The following is a 16,706-nucleotide window of genomic DNA, read 5'->3' as shown; positions in this document are numbered from 1 at the left end:
TTTTGTATTTTGTGATGATATAAGTTTCAGGATCTGGCCTGAACTATTTTTCCAAGAAAGCTGTCAGTCACCTAACCAGTTCCTAAAGGACAACTGTCTGATGACAGGAAGCCTGTTTTTCCAAGAGAGACTCTTTGTGGAAATTAGAGTCTATGTGGTGTGATAGATTTTGTGAGTGCCAATGAACTATGAGAGTCTTGAGAATCTGTCACAGTTTGCAGTACAAACACTGTAAATCTCAATGACTCAGTTTTTTTCACAAATTTCCAGCATATTATTTACATTATCAATGAAAGTTATCATACAGTGACTCTCCAATTCCACATAAAACACTCCATCCCATACCCTTGGTATAAGGTGTCAGTAGATCTGGCCAGTTTCAGGTGTGATTTAATGGTATTTGATGTCAGGTGTCAGTGGTTTCTGGTCAGTAGTTTCAGGTGTGTGCTAATGGTAGATTGGTATCAGGCATCAGTAGATCTGGCCAGTTACAGGTGTGATTTAATGGTAGTTTGGTGTCAGGTGTCAGTGGTTCTGGTCAGTAGTTTCAGGTGTGTGCTAATGGTATATTGGTATCAGGCGTCAGTAGATCTGGCCAGGTGTGTGTTAATGGTATTGTGGGCTCACTGTTGTGTTCCACAGGTGGCATCTTCAGCATTGTGGTTATTTCTATGAACATGTGGGACAGCTGGAATGATGGTGATATTTTGATTTGTAATATTCGACAAACTGATCAATTTATTGTCTCTGATTTTTGTATCTTGTATTTGCCCCAGTGTACAGCTAATAAAGCACTGAACACCTTCTTCAGAAGCACATGTTGAAGCACAGAGGTGGAGATTGATGATTTAGAGTCTTTGCTCATAACAGAGTTTAACATTCATCTAAAATTATTAGATTAACATGTATCTACATTATGTCTGGAGGAAATTAATCAATTTTACATTAAATAAAAACATTCAGCCCCAACGTTTTGGTTTTGGTTTAGCTATTTGATGTTGACCTTTCAGATTTTCTTCCGACTCTCCTCTCTCATTTCATTTTTATTTATACCCTATCTACTTTCTTATCTATATCTATCCTATTATCTATATTCTTATTGAAGGCACTCTGCATTATTGTACAATTGTAACAGTATATTCATTTATAGAATGTAATTCTACACCTAATCATAGGTGTAAATCTATTTATGAGTGGAACAATAAGAAGTCAAGATTTAAATTGAGATTTGTTTTTTTACATGAAGTTAATTTATTTTCATAGTGTAGTAAGTTTAATTTTCACAGACACCAGGTTCAGTGACAGTGAGCAATGAGCTGCACTATGAGAGATTACCTGCTCAGACTGACAGCCTGTAGTTCTCTATTGCTGGTTTTGTGAGGCTGGTGAATGGACACAGTCTCTGCTCTGGGAGAGTGGAGGTGAATCTCAAGAACACCTGGACCTCAGTGTGTGACTCTGATTTTGACTGGCAGGATGCAGAGGTTGTCTGTCGGGAGCTGGACCGTGGGGCTCCTTCAGTGATACACAGAGGGGCTCATTTCGGACGGGGCCAGGGTCCACTCGGGTCAGAGCAGTTCCAGTGTACAGGACAAGAGTCCAAGCTAAAGAACTGCCTCACTGCAGCCAGGCCAGAGCAGAGCTGCTCCCAGAGCAGAGCTGTGGGTCTCACTTGCACAGGTAAGATAAGATCGCTTGACTAAAGGCGAGGTTGTTGTCATTTGTGACACAACCCAGGGTATTGCAGAGGCGGTGTATGAGAGTTGTGTCGGACTAGTGTAGCACTGATGTTGGACAGTCCCTGTGTCATTGTTCCAGTAGTCCGCCTGGTTTGTATACCCCTAAAGGGGTATAAGAAAATAGCACAGTATAATGGCCGAGGTGATGGAAGTTTCTCCCTGGGCTGTATTGTGTACACCTTCAACCTCTGCTGTAGCCACAACTGCCCCTCAGCCCTGAGGCTGGATACAGCTCCAAGCCTATTCTGTGTCGAAGCCTGTTTTAATAGCAGCAGCCTGTCCTTAAGCCCTCAGAGTGGGTGGAAAAATAAGTAGCTGGTCCTGTAGCAGGTAGCTGCTCTTCAGCCCTGAGGCTGAGAAAGGTCTATGTGATGGCAGTGGCTGTTACAGGTATATACAAATGTTACTTGTGGGTCGTCCTTATCTCGCTATCTGCCTGTATTGCAGTCTGTTTTCTCATCTGTATTTGCTGTAGGTCACGTCTTAATTAATATCAGCTGTGGACCTCCAGTTGGCCTATATATAGGTAAATGAGAGATCTAGTGAGACATGAGGAGCAAAATAGAATACCAGTGTCCAGGAAAATTTTTTGATTGAGACTTTTATTTTTATTTTTATTCATGTCTTGGATTTGTTCATTTTAGTTGTTTTGTTTTTCGTAGTTGTTAGTCAGATTAGAACAGGGAGTTAGCCGGAAGACTTTCCTTTTTGTGTTTGTAGTGTTTTCGGGTTCACAGCTAGTTACTTTTTTTATTTTTCTTATTGATAGGACCTCACATGTAACTGGTACTAGTTAACTAATGTTGTACCTGAGATTGTCAAATAAATTTGTACTCTGGTTTGTTTTTTCAAAAACAGGCACAAGTGCTGTTTGTTTGTTTTTTTTGTGGTTCATTGTTAGCCACAACGGGCACACCCGCACACTCTCTAAGTTTTGGGAAGGCTAGGTGAGAGCATCACAACACTCTTCTTCAGGTCTAAGGCTGGGGTTGTAGTGCTGAAAAATAAAAGTGAAAGCCTTCAGCCTGGAAGCTGATGATCGGGCAGTATTTGTTCTGCGTCTTCTTCTCCTGGTTGTCCTTCCTGGTTTCATCAGGCCTGGAGCAGGGAGCACATTGTCTCTTGTGAGCTTCACATCACTATCTTAGGTACTGGGAAAGCTTGGCAAAAATAAAGGAGTCCCTGGGAAAAGTAACACGCCTTGAAGATGCCTTAACATGGCATCACAATATGTGTTCTTAGTCAAAGCTTTCTGTTGGTCTCTCGGTCACTGAGAGCTGGATGTTATAGTTTTTTCATCTTATTGATTTTTTTTATTGTTGTATTTCATGTGCCCTGTTATGGTGTCATGCTGATGAAGTTCTCTCCTATCTGCAGGATACACAGGGTTCAGGCTGGCGAATGGCTCGGACTCCTGCTCTGGACAATTGGAGCTGCAGTACGACAGTAAATGGGGGACAGTGTGTGACCAATACTGGGACCTGCGAGATGTCAGTGTTCTCTGCCAGCAGCTGGGCTGTGGGGAGGCTGTAGCAGCGCCACGACAGGCCTGGTTTGGACAGGGCAGTGGACCAGTATGGGCTGATGTGTTTGAGTGCCGGGGCAATGAGAGCCGTCTCTCACACTGTGCTGTCTCTTCATGGGGGAGAGCAGTGTGCTCTCATGGACAGGACGCAGGAGTCATCTGCTCTGGTGAGAATGCAACTATCAAACCAATTTACATCTTGATAATTAAACATGTTAACTATTAAAAATATATGAAATTGGGACATGCAGCCATTACATGCAGAATGTAAATGTGATTTTGACACATTGCTGGTGCTCCACTTCCATCAATCTGTTGGATCCTAGTGAAAAATTGTCTTTTAAATTAAAATTCAATCCAAACATTTTCTAACAGCTTCATCCAATTTAGGGTCATGGGGGAGCTGGAGCCTACCCAAGCAAGCAACAGGAGAAAGTGATACCAGTCCATCACAGTGCACACACAGACACAAACACACACTGATACCTGAGGCAGTTATCCCAAAATCTAATTAACCTGTCAGAATGTTTCTGGACTGTGGTAGGAAACCCACGTGAACATGGGAAGAACATGCAGGTCATTCGTGCTGTGAGGCAGCAATGTTAACTACTGCACCACAATGCGATCCAATAAATGAAACATGATGTCCAAACATTTTGTTGTAAAACTGTTAATGATTAATATTGGGTGGAGTGGTGGCTCTGTGGCTAAGGCTCTTTGCCTGTGGCTAGAAGGTTGTTGGTTCAAATCCTGTAGCTGGCAGAGGAATCCTACTCTGTTGGGCTCCTGAGCAAGGCCCTTAACCCCAACTGCTCCACGGGTGCTGTACAATGGCAGACCCTGTGCTCTGACCCCATGCTCTCTCCCTGTCTGTATATCTCATGGAGAGTAAGCTGGGATATATGAAAAGATAATTCCTAATGCAAGAAATTGTAAAGGGTTAATAAGGTGATGTTATTATTTAAAAACAATGCTTCTTGAGGTTGAACACATGGATGTGTCATGTAAATTTTACCAAAAGATAATGGTGAAATCAGTCAGGTATGAACACATTTTCCATCCTTTCACCTGGACAAAACAAATTCTCCATCTCCGTGGGTTGGTTTTATGGTACTGATATCTGACTGACAATAAAACGTGATGTTCATTCATTTTTTTAGATTCATCCTTGTCAGCTCTAGATGGTGGAGTCCGGCTGTCAGGAGGAGAGCGTCACTGTGATGGCCAGGTGGTGGTTCACTACAACAGTACCTGGGGGAGACTCCTCCAGCACTCCTGGGGCTACAGAGAGGCCTCTGTGGTCTGCAGAGAGCTAGGCTGTGGCTCAGTGGTGCAAATATACCACTCCTCTGTGTATGAGACAGGCAACAGTGCTGTGTGTCTGACAGGTATTCAGTGCTCTGTAGTACAAGTTTATAACTCCTCTCTGTATGGGACAGTGACAGTGCTGTGTGTTTGACAGGTATTAAGTGCTCCGGGGATGAGTCTCACCTGGTGAACTGCAGTTCTCCACATACAGTCAGCTGCAACACTGGACAGGATGTTGCCCAGCTCTGCTCAGGTAGGAGCCATTCAAAGTATTTTTGACTGTTATCATATGCAGATTGATATGTAGGACATAAAAGACAAACCCTAAAAGATTTGTCACAAATTATAACAGCTGGACCTGTTAAGAGTTAAAATATTGTATGAAGTGATATTTGTTCCTATTTTAAGTCTTTGGTCCATTAATATAGACAGGTAATAAAGCTGGGATAAATGTTTCCTGAAACTTGAGCATGTCTGTAGAAGAGGCTCTGTATATTGTTCGATCCAATCATCCCTTGCTGTAGAGATGCAATGTTTTGTCATCAGGTTAATGCACTGCTGACCACAGATGTGAGGCCTGTGCTTCTAATTCATTAAGATCTCCTTTCTTGCAGTTGTGAGCAACAGAGATGAAAACTGAGAATATTTGCATGACAAGTCAATAGATTAATTAAGAACAATGAAACTCTACAGCCTAAGGAACCAAACATTTTATCTATTTCTTTTTTTAAAAGAATGATTGGTGGGCATTACCGGAAAGTATGGATGTAGATGCACTTACTACATCATACGCATTGAAAAGTACTGGTTTATTAGGTCCATAAAAACAATCTTTTAGTTGTGTTAATGATATATAATGTTTTATCTTGAATGAGCAGGATTTCCATTGATATAACAAGAAAATAAACATGAAAACATTCAGAATCTTAACAAATCCATTGGAGATGGAGTCTCAGGTTGTCACAGAATCCAGGGGAAATTTCCACCTGGAAGAAAGTGCCCTTAAACATCTTGGGGTGCAATATCTTGTGAAGTATAGACAGTAGAGGCCTGGACCAAGGCTTGAATTGAAGCTAAACCCTTGGATATTAAACCTGAATCATCACATTTCTCGTATGTCTTAGTGACATAGGCGGTGCTAGAGAGGCTATATATAGGATTTAAGCAGTAAAAAAGAAGACTTCTTACAAACTGATTGCTAGCAAATAAGAATCTGATTGATCTTCACTTGACTGACATGCAGACAATGAAGATTAAACAAAAACTTGGTTTTTGCTCAGCATTGCCACAAACAGCAATGATATCTCTCTAAGCCTCCGAATGGTCAGAATTCATTGACTAATAGCTATTTCTATTCGGGTTTTCAACAGACACTTAGTTTGAAGACAGGGTAAAAATCCATAGTTTACCCCTTGTTATATAAAATCTGAAATCCTTTATGATGCATAAACAGGCTAACCAGAGAATTATCCTGCATCATAAATGAACAGAATATGTTCTCACTAATATCATGCAGAAACGTGAATGAAAATCTACTTTCTATTCTAAACCTCCAATTAGGAGAAAATGCCTTTAGCCTGAGGATTGCACAATAAAGGAAACCTGAAAATGTTTTAATGTTCTTAAATTACAAGACTGCAAGGTCTCTTAAACAAGGTTCACATTATTTAACTAGAATTTTATCTCCAGTTCTTCTTGTCTGACATGCCCCCTCTCTCTTCCTTCCTTCAGTTACCTCTCTCTTCTTTCTCTTTGTTTATATTTTATCCTGTGAATTTAGTCTGATGACAACTCTAATAAGGAGGTAATTTGAGTAAACCAAAAGATTCACTTTGTTCCTCTGTGCTTACCAGTTCTGCAGATATGTAAACTAATATTTTTGAGACTCCTAACTTTTTTTTAAGAGTCAACGTTAGCTTGAATGGCACCACTCCAGCCATTATGATATATATGTCTCTTTCCTAGCCCAGCACTCCCTCAGGCTAGATGAGGTAGGAGGTAATTGTATCAGCAATGTTTATAGAAATTCACACCTGAAGAAGGCTCCACAGCCGAAACGTTGTGTTTTCTTTCTTCTTTTTTTCAGCATGGAATAAACCTATTACTTGTTGCTTTGCATGCTGACTCAGCTACCCACCTGAACTACTATGTTTATAGGAATGTGTCTTTATCACTTGGTCCTGCCTCTCTCCTAGCCCAGCGCTCCTTAAGGCTGGTTGGAGCAGGAGGCGATTGTGCTGAGAGGCTGGAGGTTTATCACAATGGCTCCTGGGGGACAGTCTGCGATGACTCCTGGGAGCTGGCAGACTCTCAGGTGGTGTGCAGGCAGCTCCAGTGTGGGACGGCTCTCAGTGCCCCAGTGCCAGCCTCCTTCAGCCAGGGAACTGGACCCATCTGGCTGGACAAGGTGGATTGTCTGGGGAGCGAGTCGTCTCTGTGGGAGTGTCCTTCAGCAGGTGGGGACAGCATGACTGTAGACACAAGGAGGATGTGAGAATCCTGTGTTCAGGTAAGCGAACGAAAAAAAAAACATCCATATTCTCGAATTCCACAACGTGGATATGGTTTGCATTTGGAGTGCTTAAATATATCCTATTGAGGAAAATTCAATTCAATACAATTTAGTTTTATTTGTATTTTTTCAATAGACATTGTCACAAAGCAGCTTTATAGATTTCCAGGCCTGAACCCCCAGTGAGCAAGCCTAAGGCAACAGTGGCAAGGAAAAACTCCTCTAGACAATAGTAGGAAGAAACCGTGAGAGGAACCAGGCTCAAAAGGGGGAGCCTATCCTCCTCTTTTAATTAAAATGAACAGACATGGTGAAAAAGATAGTATTTTTATTTCAGTAATGTGTAGTGAGATCCAGCAGTGTCTGGAATGTTCAGTAGTTTCCTTTGGTTGAAATTTCTCTGGGAAGTTGAGTTCGACAGGTAGAAGGAGCTGGATTCTGGGCCTGGGCTTCCTAACAGTCCACCTCAGAATGGATGGATAGACAAGAAATAAAGTATTAGTGAATGACAACGAAAACAGAAATTGGTAGGTTGCGTGGCTTGCTTTTCCTAAATATTTATCCGAAGGCTAGACTGAACAAATATGTTTTTAACCCAGATTTGAACACTGGGAGTGCATCTTAATTCCACACATCTGCGGGGAGGCTATTGCATCAATGGGGAGCTCTATAAGAAAATGCTCTGTTGCCAGCTGTGACTTTTTTAATTCCAGGAACAACTAGGTAACCTGCTCCTTGTGATTGAAGTGTACGAGAGGGATTATAAGGGACTAAAAGATCACTCAAATGTTTTGGGCCAAGATCACACAAAGCTTTGTAAAAAGAGACTAAGATATAGTTATGATACAGCTGGGAATGCACATATTCACATCCCAGCAAAAATAAAAATAAATAAATAAAGAAAGAAACTCTGGCACTGAACGTGAATTCCCCTCCACAAGTGAATGGGGATATATTCATCTCAGTGCTCCAGCAAGATCTAGAATCCAATCTTCAAACTTCTCACATCAATTGACTTTCGTGATTTTCTGCCTCAAATGTTTCATTTTGATTTCTTCCAAGAATGGCTTCTGGCCAGATCCTGATTTACCACACGGTGTTAAATGTCACCCCAAGCAGCACGTTCTCTTTTCACAGCGCAGCACCACTCACCCTGACCCACGCGTTCTACTTTCATACTTAGTTATGCTGCTGCTGAATATTAAGCTGATCAGAATGACGTTTTGGATCAGAACCTGATCTTCTAATGGGATTTTAAAGCTCTGTGTGATGCACTGCCCAGATTCTGAATGAACAGAACCACACACTCCTGTCACCTTCATGTCAACTGTGTTATTGTACAGCTGTCCTTGTTTCATTACATGAGTCAGTTATAACTGGATTAGTACGGGAAATGAGACTGGTTGCTGTTCACATTGTTTGCTTATAGTTTCTTACCAGTTCAGAATGAAATGCTGTCTTGTCAGGGTTTGTTTCCTTTAACTTTCCCTGCTGTCTTGACAGATCACACTCTCCTGATGCTGTCTGCAGGCTGTTCAGGATAGGCAGAGGTTTACTACAATGGCACCTGGGGCAGCATCTGTGCCAACAGCATGACAGACACTACAGCTGCGGTGATCTGTAAACAGCTGGGCTGTGGAGACAAGGGCACCATCAGAGAGACAAACTCCAGGCTGAGCCCTGATCCCAAATGGCTGGACTTTGTCTCCTGCTGCAAACACGACTCCACCCTGTGGCAGTGTCCCTCCTCCCCCTGGGGTCAGAATGACTGCACAGACCGAGAAGTGGCTAACATCACCTGCTCAGGTACAGAGGGAAGAGTAATGCTCTGTAAATTAGTGTTTTGCCATATTTAGAACAGACAAAAGCTTTAAACTGAATTCTTATTAATTTATATCCAAACATGTATAAAATAAAATAATTATTATTAATCTTTGAAGGTCCTAGAAAAGAAGCTGACAGAAGCACTCCAGCCCCTCAGGAAGAGCAGCCTCAGCTGTACTGCCCAGGTGAATTCAGTGTGTAAAACAGTCAGAGACACTGGAGCCCTGAGCTGAGGAAAAGTAACCATACAGCTCTCTTCTAGAGTCATTCAGAACCTCACTAATCTCTACTACAGTCACTGAGCTGAAGACACTGAGTAACCTCTCTGCTCTCGTCTACAGTCACAGATCTAATGACACTCGGTAACCTTTCTGTTGACTTTCAGTCCCACTGGCTCTGCGCCTGGCTGGAGGTACTAACTGCTCTGGCCGGGTGGAGCTGCGGTACAAGGGCTCCTGGGGGAAAGTCTGTGACGACTCCTGGGACCTGCAGGATGCCCAGGTGGTCTGCAGACAGCTGGACTGTGGGTATGCAGTAAGTGCACAGATAGAGGCCTCATTCGGACCAGGGAGTGGCGCCATCTGGCTGGACGAGGTGAACTGCACAGGCAGTGAGCTTCACCTGTGGGACTGCTGTCACTCTGGACTGAATCAGAGCGACTGTCGACACAAGGAGGATGCAGGGGTTACCTGTACAGGTGAGGAGAGTCTTAGAACTGTAGATGAACAAAGTAGGAGATTGATGGAGAAGATACACTGTTACACATATTCTATCACTGCTTAATATCTAACTGAACTAGCCTGGTGTAACCCTGTGTGTGTGAACAGCACTAGACTTTAATTCTGAGCAAGACACCATTCATCCTGCAATAGTTCAGGTGGGTAGCTGCGTCAGCATACGTAGGCTGCAAAGGAACAAGTAATAGGTTTATTCCATGCTGAAAAAAAGAAGAAAGAGAACACAACGTTTCGGCCGTGGAGCCTTCTTCAGGTGTCCTGACACCTGAAGAAGGCTCCACGGCCGAAACGTTGTGTTCTCTTTCTTCTATTCCTCAGATATGTTCTATTGTTGCTTGTTGTTTGTTCTGCATGTTATGGTTATATCAATAAATTGTATACTGTTTATTTAGATTGGTTAATAAAAGATAGCAAGTACTCTTGCAATTTACTGTTACAATTTCCAATTGTTACAGCAAGTTAAGACATCCATTCACTATACTATTGTGACTGGAAATGTTGACAATAGCCAGGTGTATCTAGATTTTTTAAAACACTTCCAGTTCTCAGGGGCTTCAAAGAAAGGAGATGTATGCTGAGATATAGTGTGAGATTCAATGATCATTCAATGATCATAAAGTTTACCTTGTTTTACCTTAGTTAACTATGTTCGGGTAAATTATTAAGTGTCAATCAACAGTCCAGGAAAGGCAGAAGGTAAGAAATCCTTCTGTAGATCAACTGGAAGGACCAGGTTGGAGTTTAATATTTGAACCTCATTAAGAGAACTTGCCATTCTGTTGTTTTTAGAAACTTTAATTTATTGTTTAGAGATTCTCTTAGCTAAACACAGCCTCTCCCGACTAGTGGGAGCTATTTTAGAACAGGGGTATAGGCTGCCATTGATTTTGTAGCATCCGTGTTCATAAAGAGAGAGATTTAACTGTAGCTCATATTCTGTTTGATTTTTTAAAAAAGCAGCTACTGTATATCTCTTCTTTTGGCCTGTGTAGGTGTTCTGTAAAAGTTAAATACTTGGTGACACTTTGTAGTTTCTCTGGGTGGTTAAGATGTAGTTGTTTAAAACACCTTGTTAGTAAGTTTGTACAATTCGTGTGTGCTGTATGTTTATTCTGTGTGTTGTTTAGTGTGAGTATTGTCATTGTTAACAAATATTTAACTCATTGTGTCTGAAATATAACTTGTTTTCTCAAAGCTGTACCAAAGAACAAAGAACTCATCTGCCTTTAACTATACCAAGAGGTCGGGTATATTCTTAGCAAAATTTTAACAATTTTTACAAGGTGGGGGCTATGATTTTTTTAATTATTAATTTATCTACTCTGTCATTTCTGATATTCACCATTTTCATAATATTTGTAATTTGTAATATAATTTCAATACCTGACTCATTTGACAAACCGTATTTCAAGTATTAATTTTGGGATACTATCTATTTCTAGCTTTGTTTATAGGCAATTAATTCCTTTAGGTTTTAAAATCGCACATATACAATAAAAAAAATACTGTACCCATGATTAAAAATTGATGGATCCAATTTTAATGACTTGCTAAACCAAAAATATCAGCTTAGAGTGTCGACCCTGTCCATCAGCTGCCCACTGCCTGTCTCTTAGTCTGTGTCTCTCTGTCAGGTGTCCCCCACACTTGCCCCGGAGTGGACAGGGTCCTGCCCACACTGCCCTCTGAAGAAGGAGCCCCTGCCCCAGACAGGACTGACTACGATGATGTTGGGGACGAGTCTCAGGGAAAGGATGGGTTCTGTGAGACTGACAGGGCTGTCTGGGAGAAGCTCCTCCTGCAGGTCTAGACACAGATTAGCTTCACCAACAGAGTCACACAGTCTTTGAGCAGATCTGAGCACTGAGACTGTCTGAGACTGTCTGTGACCTGAGTCCACTTCACTCCACTGTTTCCACACTGACACTGTCTGTGACCTGAGTCCACTTCACTCCACTGTTTCCACACTGACACTGACACTGTGACCTGAGTCCACTTCACTCCACTGTTTCCACACTGACACTGTCTGTGACCTGAGTCCACTTCACTCCACTGTTTCCACACTGACACTGTCTGTGACCTGAGTCCACTTCACTCCACTGTTTCCACACTGACACTGTCTGTGACCTGAGTCCACTTCACTCCACTGTTTCCACACTGAAGCTGTCTGTGACCTGAGTCCACTTCACTCCACTGTTTCCACACTGACACTGTCTGTGACCTGAGTCCACTTCACTCCACTGTTTCCACACTGAAGCTGTCTGTGACCTGAGTCCACTTCACTCAGCCATTTCTATACTGTCCTCAGTGTCTGTGTCTACAGTACCTGCAGCTTGTGTTTTAGAAAAGGGAGGCTTGAACATCCCATTTCTGCTCAGTCTTTCTTCTTTTTATATTTTGATGTTTTAGAAATTAGAAATAAAACCATTCATTGTTGTACAATTCTGAATGTACCACTTTTGATGGTAACATTTTTTTATAAATGTTATTAAAATGATGTTTTGCAATAAACTTTTTAAAACCATTTTTGTTATCTGTGTGTTATTTCTAATGTATGATATTAAAAGTATCAATAAAAAATTAAGGAGCCCTTGGCCTCTCACAGTGATAATATCCACCCCACAGGAAGAGGAAATGTAAATGTTTATCAACTTAGTCATATAAATTGATCTACACAAAAGACACTGTAGACAAAACCAGACACAACATGAGACAACCTGGTATTGAAATTTCCCTACAAGAAGGCACAGAATCCCAAAATCTAAAACTTCAGAAATGTTATAACTACAGATATCTACTAAAGCATCTGGATTCAAATGACAGGAACACAGGAGAGTTAAAAGTTTGCTCAAACAATACACACTTTGATAAGTGTGACAAACTGACATTTAATTTGGAAAACTCTTTTCCCCCCAAAAGCTGGCAGCCTAGCATTTTCTGCAGACAAAAGGTTAAATACATTGTTAAAGGTCCAGAGTGAAAATATATAGAATATTGTTTTACACAATCTCTTAGTTCTTCACAAATGATATTAATTTTACAGGTGGCACCGTGGTTAACATTGCTACCATGCAGTGCTGGAGCCCTGTGTTTCATTCCTGACCTGTGTGCTATCTGTGTGGAGTTTGTATGTGTCCCCATGTTTACATGAGTTTCCTCCAGGTGCTCCAGTTTCCTCTTTAACTCCAAAACCATTCTGACATTATTTTAGGAAGTGAGTTTAAAAGGCCCGTTCTTTCATGATCATGAGTTTTGTAATGAAATTAGCAATTATTAACAGAATATATTTAAACCCAATAATAACATATGCAAATATTATTTAATGATTTGAGTTCTATAATGCTGATACAGTAATTGTGTTTGAAAAGGTGTTTTCAGTCCTGTTACTGTTATTTACATATGTTTTTAGCACCAAAACCAGACAATAACAGTTCAGTTTCCAGTAAAGAATCCAGTTGCTACACCACACAAGTCTTTCCCACTTCACTCTGCAGCTCTACACTATATTCTCACCAGTGAGGAAGTTAAAGACACTGGTTTTAAACACACACACACTGACTTCATACAAGTCACCACACTGACCTGACAGCTCCAGTTTCGTCCATTTCTTTTTTTTTTTCCCAATCACTTCACAGGGAAAAAACTCAGACCACTTCCACTTCAAGGAAGTAAGGGTACGTAATTGCAAGGGTATCAATTATTAGTAAAAAAAAGCTGTAAAATACCTTTATGCTGCACAGGGAGCTGCAATTGTTCCCTCTTCCAAGAAGGACTGGGATAGAAAATCACCAATTTAAAATATTTTTGTCCACTTCCAGAGAGCCTGCACATTTAATCAGGAGGGTTACAATTGAGAGTAGAAAGAAACGCGCAGAGAGCACTGTCTTTCCTGAGGCTGGTCAGCTCAGGTGGTTAGACCATGGTGCTAGTACCACCAAGGGTGCGGGTGTGATTCCTGTACTGTTCAGGAGAGCTTATTCTCTTTTGCCAAAACCATTTGATCTTTCTTTGGTAAAATATGATGCAGACACCACATACAGCAGACAAACGAGAGTGTTGCAGGTAAAGAGGAATGTGTTCAAATATTTTAAGAGTCTCTTATGTGGAGCACTGATAGTGTCAGTATGTGCATAAGTGAGGCTTTCAAATCTTCTCTCTGTGAAGAAGCTCAAATCCAGCCTATTAAGATTTAGGACCAGATGATTGGCTCATTAACTCGATGAAGATAGCCAATCAGAGAACTTAGATATATAAAGTGTGTCTGAATGGCAGTTTATTAGCCTTTTAAGACAGGAATTCGGGGCTCAAGTTCTATATGGGGGTGTGTCTCGTTTCTGTGTTCAAACCCCGAGATTGCACTCAAAGTGGGGATGAAGTGTATTGTGGCAAATGTGACGTCAGATCCACTCCCTTTCCAGAAGCCAACCTGATATAAATGAAAGCTTTTATTTGACCGAAGATTCTAGTGCGATGAAATTGCTCCTGGAGGCGTGTGTACAGTAAAGCAGAAGGTTTGTGTTGTTAATACCATGTCAGAGTGGCTGATAACTTCTTGTTATTATTACAATATTTTTAGGAACAGGAAACATTTCTTGTGCATCGTTGTTCTTATAGCAATGAAAACACAAGCACTTTCTCTAAACCAATTCAACTGACCCCCTCTAAATGCTATAGTCTGAAGAATCGCCAAAACACAATGTATCCATACCAAACCTGACACTGATGTGGCTGTCTCTATTCTATCTAATTGCATCTCTGACATAAAAATTTGAATGACTCAAAACTTCCTTCATCTTAACTGTGACAAGACCGAAGTCATGCTTATTGGTACCCCCCATCAACTTCGTAAAGCCAGTCCTGCAACCCTATCTGTAGATGGCTCTGTACTTGAGCTTCAATCAAAATTGAAAAACCTTGGGGTTATATTCGATTCTGGCTTAACATTCGACCCACAGGTACAGCATACTGTCAAAACATCTTTTTTTCACCTTAGAAATATAGCAAGACTACGCCCTATGCTATCATTAACTGTGGCTGAAAAGCTGATCAACATATTTGTATTCTCTCGAATTGACTACTGCAATGCTCTACTTGCTGGGGTATCTAAATCTACTCTGAACAAACTGCAGTATGTCCAAAATTCAGCAGCCAGAATCCTGACCAGGTCTAGTGCAAGTGTTCACATTACTCCTATCCTGGAGTCCTTGCACTGGCTTCCGGTCAAATTCCGCGTAGACTTTAAAATCCTCATGCTCACCTACAGGCTCTACATGGCTTGGCACCTCAATACCTGTCTGAACTATTATCGCCCTACTCCCCACCTCGCAACCTCCGCTCTTCAAATTCTGCCCTCCTTACTGTCCCCCAAGCCCGTCTACATTGTATGGGCGACAGGGCCTTCTCCTGCTATGCCCCCAAGCTCTGGAACTCTTAGCCCAAGGATATCAGAGAGTCACCTTCTCTAAACTCCTTCAAATCCAGACTCAAAACCTTCTTCTTCAGAAAAGCCTTTACTTAACTGGTTCCATTCTTCACCCCTCTGCTCTTCTTAGTACCACCTTCCACAGTCTCCTATATTGTTATCGTTGTATTGTTGTAATTGTAATTGTGTCTTATCTTGTGAATTCTTCTTATTTATTGTTGTAGTCTTCTTATTTATTGTTATTGTCATTCTGTAAAGCACTTTTAGAAGCCACCTTTAAAGGCGCTATATAAAATAAAGTTTATTATTATTATTATTATCAATATGAGTAACACTAACAAAACAGGAACACAACCTGAAAATCCACAGGGTTTATTTTCAATGGAAAAAATGTGCTTAAAGAGAAGTTGACAAAAAACCTTACATACACTTAAGCTGATATTGACCCACTATGTTAGAATACAGAAAAGAAGAGTAGGAGAGAAGGTCAGATATCCAGTAACAATTCAGGTGGGTAGCTGCGTCAGCATGCGTAGGCTGCAAAGGAACAAGTAACAGGTTTATTCCATGCTGAAAAAAAGAAGAAAGAAAACACAACGTTTCGGCCGTGGAGCCTTCTTCAGGTGTGAGAGAGACAAGGCAGTAGGCAAAGGTAATGTAGCAGGAGAACAAAGGCTGGGAGGGAGGAGGAGTGAGAGGCGGGAGCAGGGGACAGAAAGAGAGGCCAATCAAGAGGTGTGAAGTCAGAATGGGTGTAGAGAGGTGTGAAATGAAACTTCCAATGAATGGAGAAAATTTAGAAGAAGAGTAGTCGTTAAGACAAGGTCTCTTTAAGAGACTTCATTTCATTGTTGTCTTTTGAATGTATTTCTAAATGATTGTTTTTAATCTAAATCACATGAAACACAAACAACACCCATCATAATAAATTAATAATTGATCATACATTTTAAACCTATTTTTTTACCTTATTTAATTATACTGAGTTTTTTTTTTAACATGTTGTTAGTATATCACTTTTTATAAAGTGTGCTTTAAATCTTTCACTACACTCCAATTTGCACCATTGATATTCAGTTACACCTATTTAAAGGTATGTTGTACAAAAAATATTTAAGGTTTTATCATTTCTGCACTTTACTGAGATTTCCGACATACTGTACACATGCTTGGATCTCATTATGTGACAGGAAACCAGAAAATCCTGACATTGTACTTAACTGAGTCTCAGTAAGTAGACCCTGCAGCCCTCTGGGTGCCAGCTAGCTCTCTAACAAGCGCCCTGTAGAGACAGGAATTACACTTTGCCTGCGTTATGCACGGCATGGTGAGGCTGCGTGCTCTCGTATAGTCTAGCAGTTAGTATTCCTCGATTTCACCAGGGTGACCCGGGTAATACTTTCGGTATTTAAAATTTATTTCTCGTATTGCCTGCTGCCTCTTGGTATTTTGTCCAGTATCGTACACAGAAAACACAATGAGGACCTTCCCACGTTATATGCGTATCTGTTACTGTGTGAAAGAATTAAGCGCTTTTGATTACAACCATTAATTTCAAAGACTACTGACATTTGCTCTGTTTTGAATAATCAACACACCACACCGTGAGAGACACTAGAATCCCGATCACCACATAATT

At 41.0% G+C, this 16,706-nt stretch overlaps 1 pseudogene; it reads left to right on the top strand.

Moving 5' to 3' along the window:
- The first annotated feature begins 561 nt into the window (after positions 1-561).
- Positions 562-7,270, top strand: LOC148824499 (scavenger receptor cysteine-rich type 1 protein M130-like; annotated as a pseudogene).
- Positions 7,271-16,706: the final 9,436 nt, after the last annotated feature.

Source organism: Atractosteus spatula, chromosome 10 (genome assembly GCF_055471065.1).
Source record: "Atractosteus spatula isolate fAtrSpa1 chromosome 10, fAtrSpa1.hap1, whole genome shotgun sequence".
In the NCBI taxonomy this organism is placed as follows: domain Eukaryota; kingdom Metazoa; phylum Chordata; class Actinopteri; order Semionotiformes; family Lepisosteidae; genus Atractosteus; species Atractosteus spatula.
This window is presented reverse-complemented; position numbering and strand designations above follow the sequence as displayed.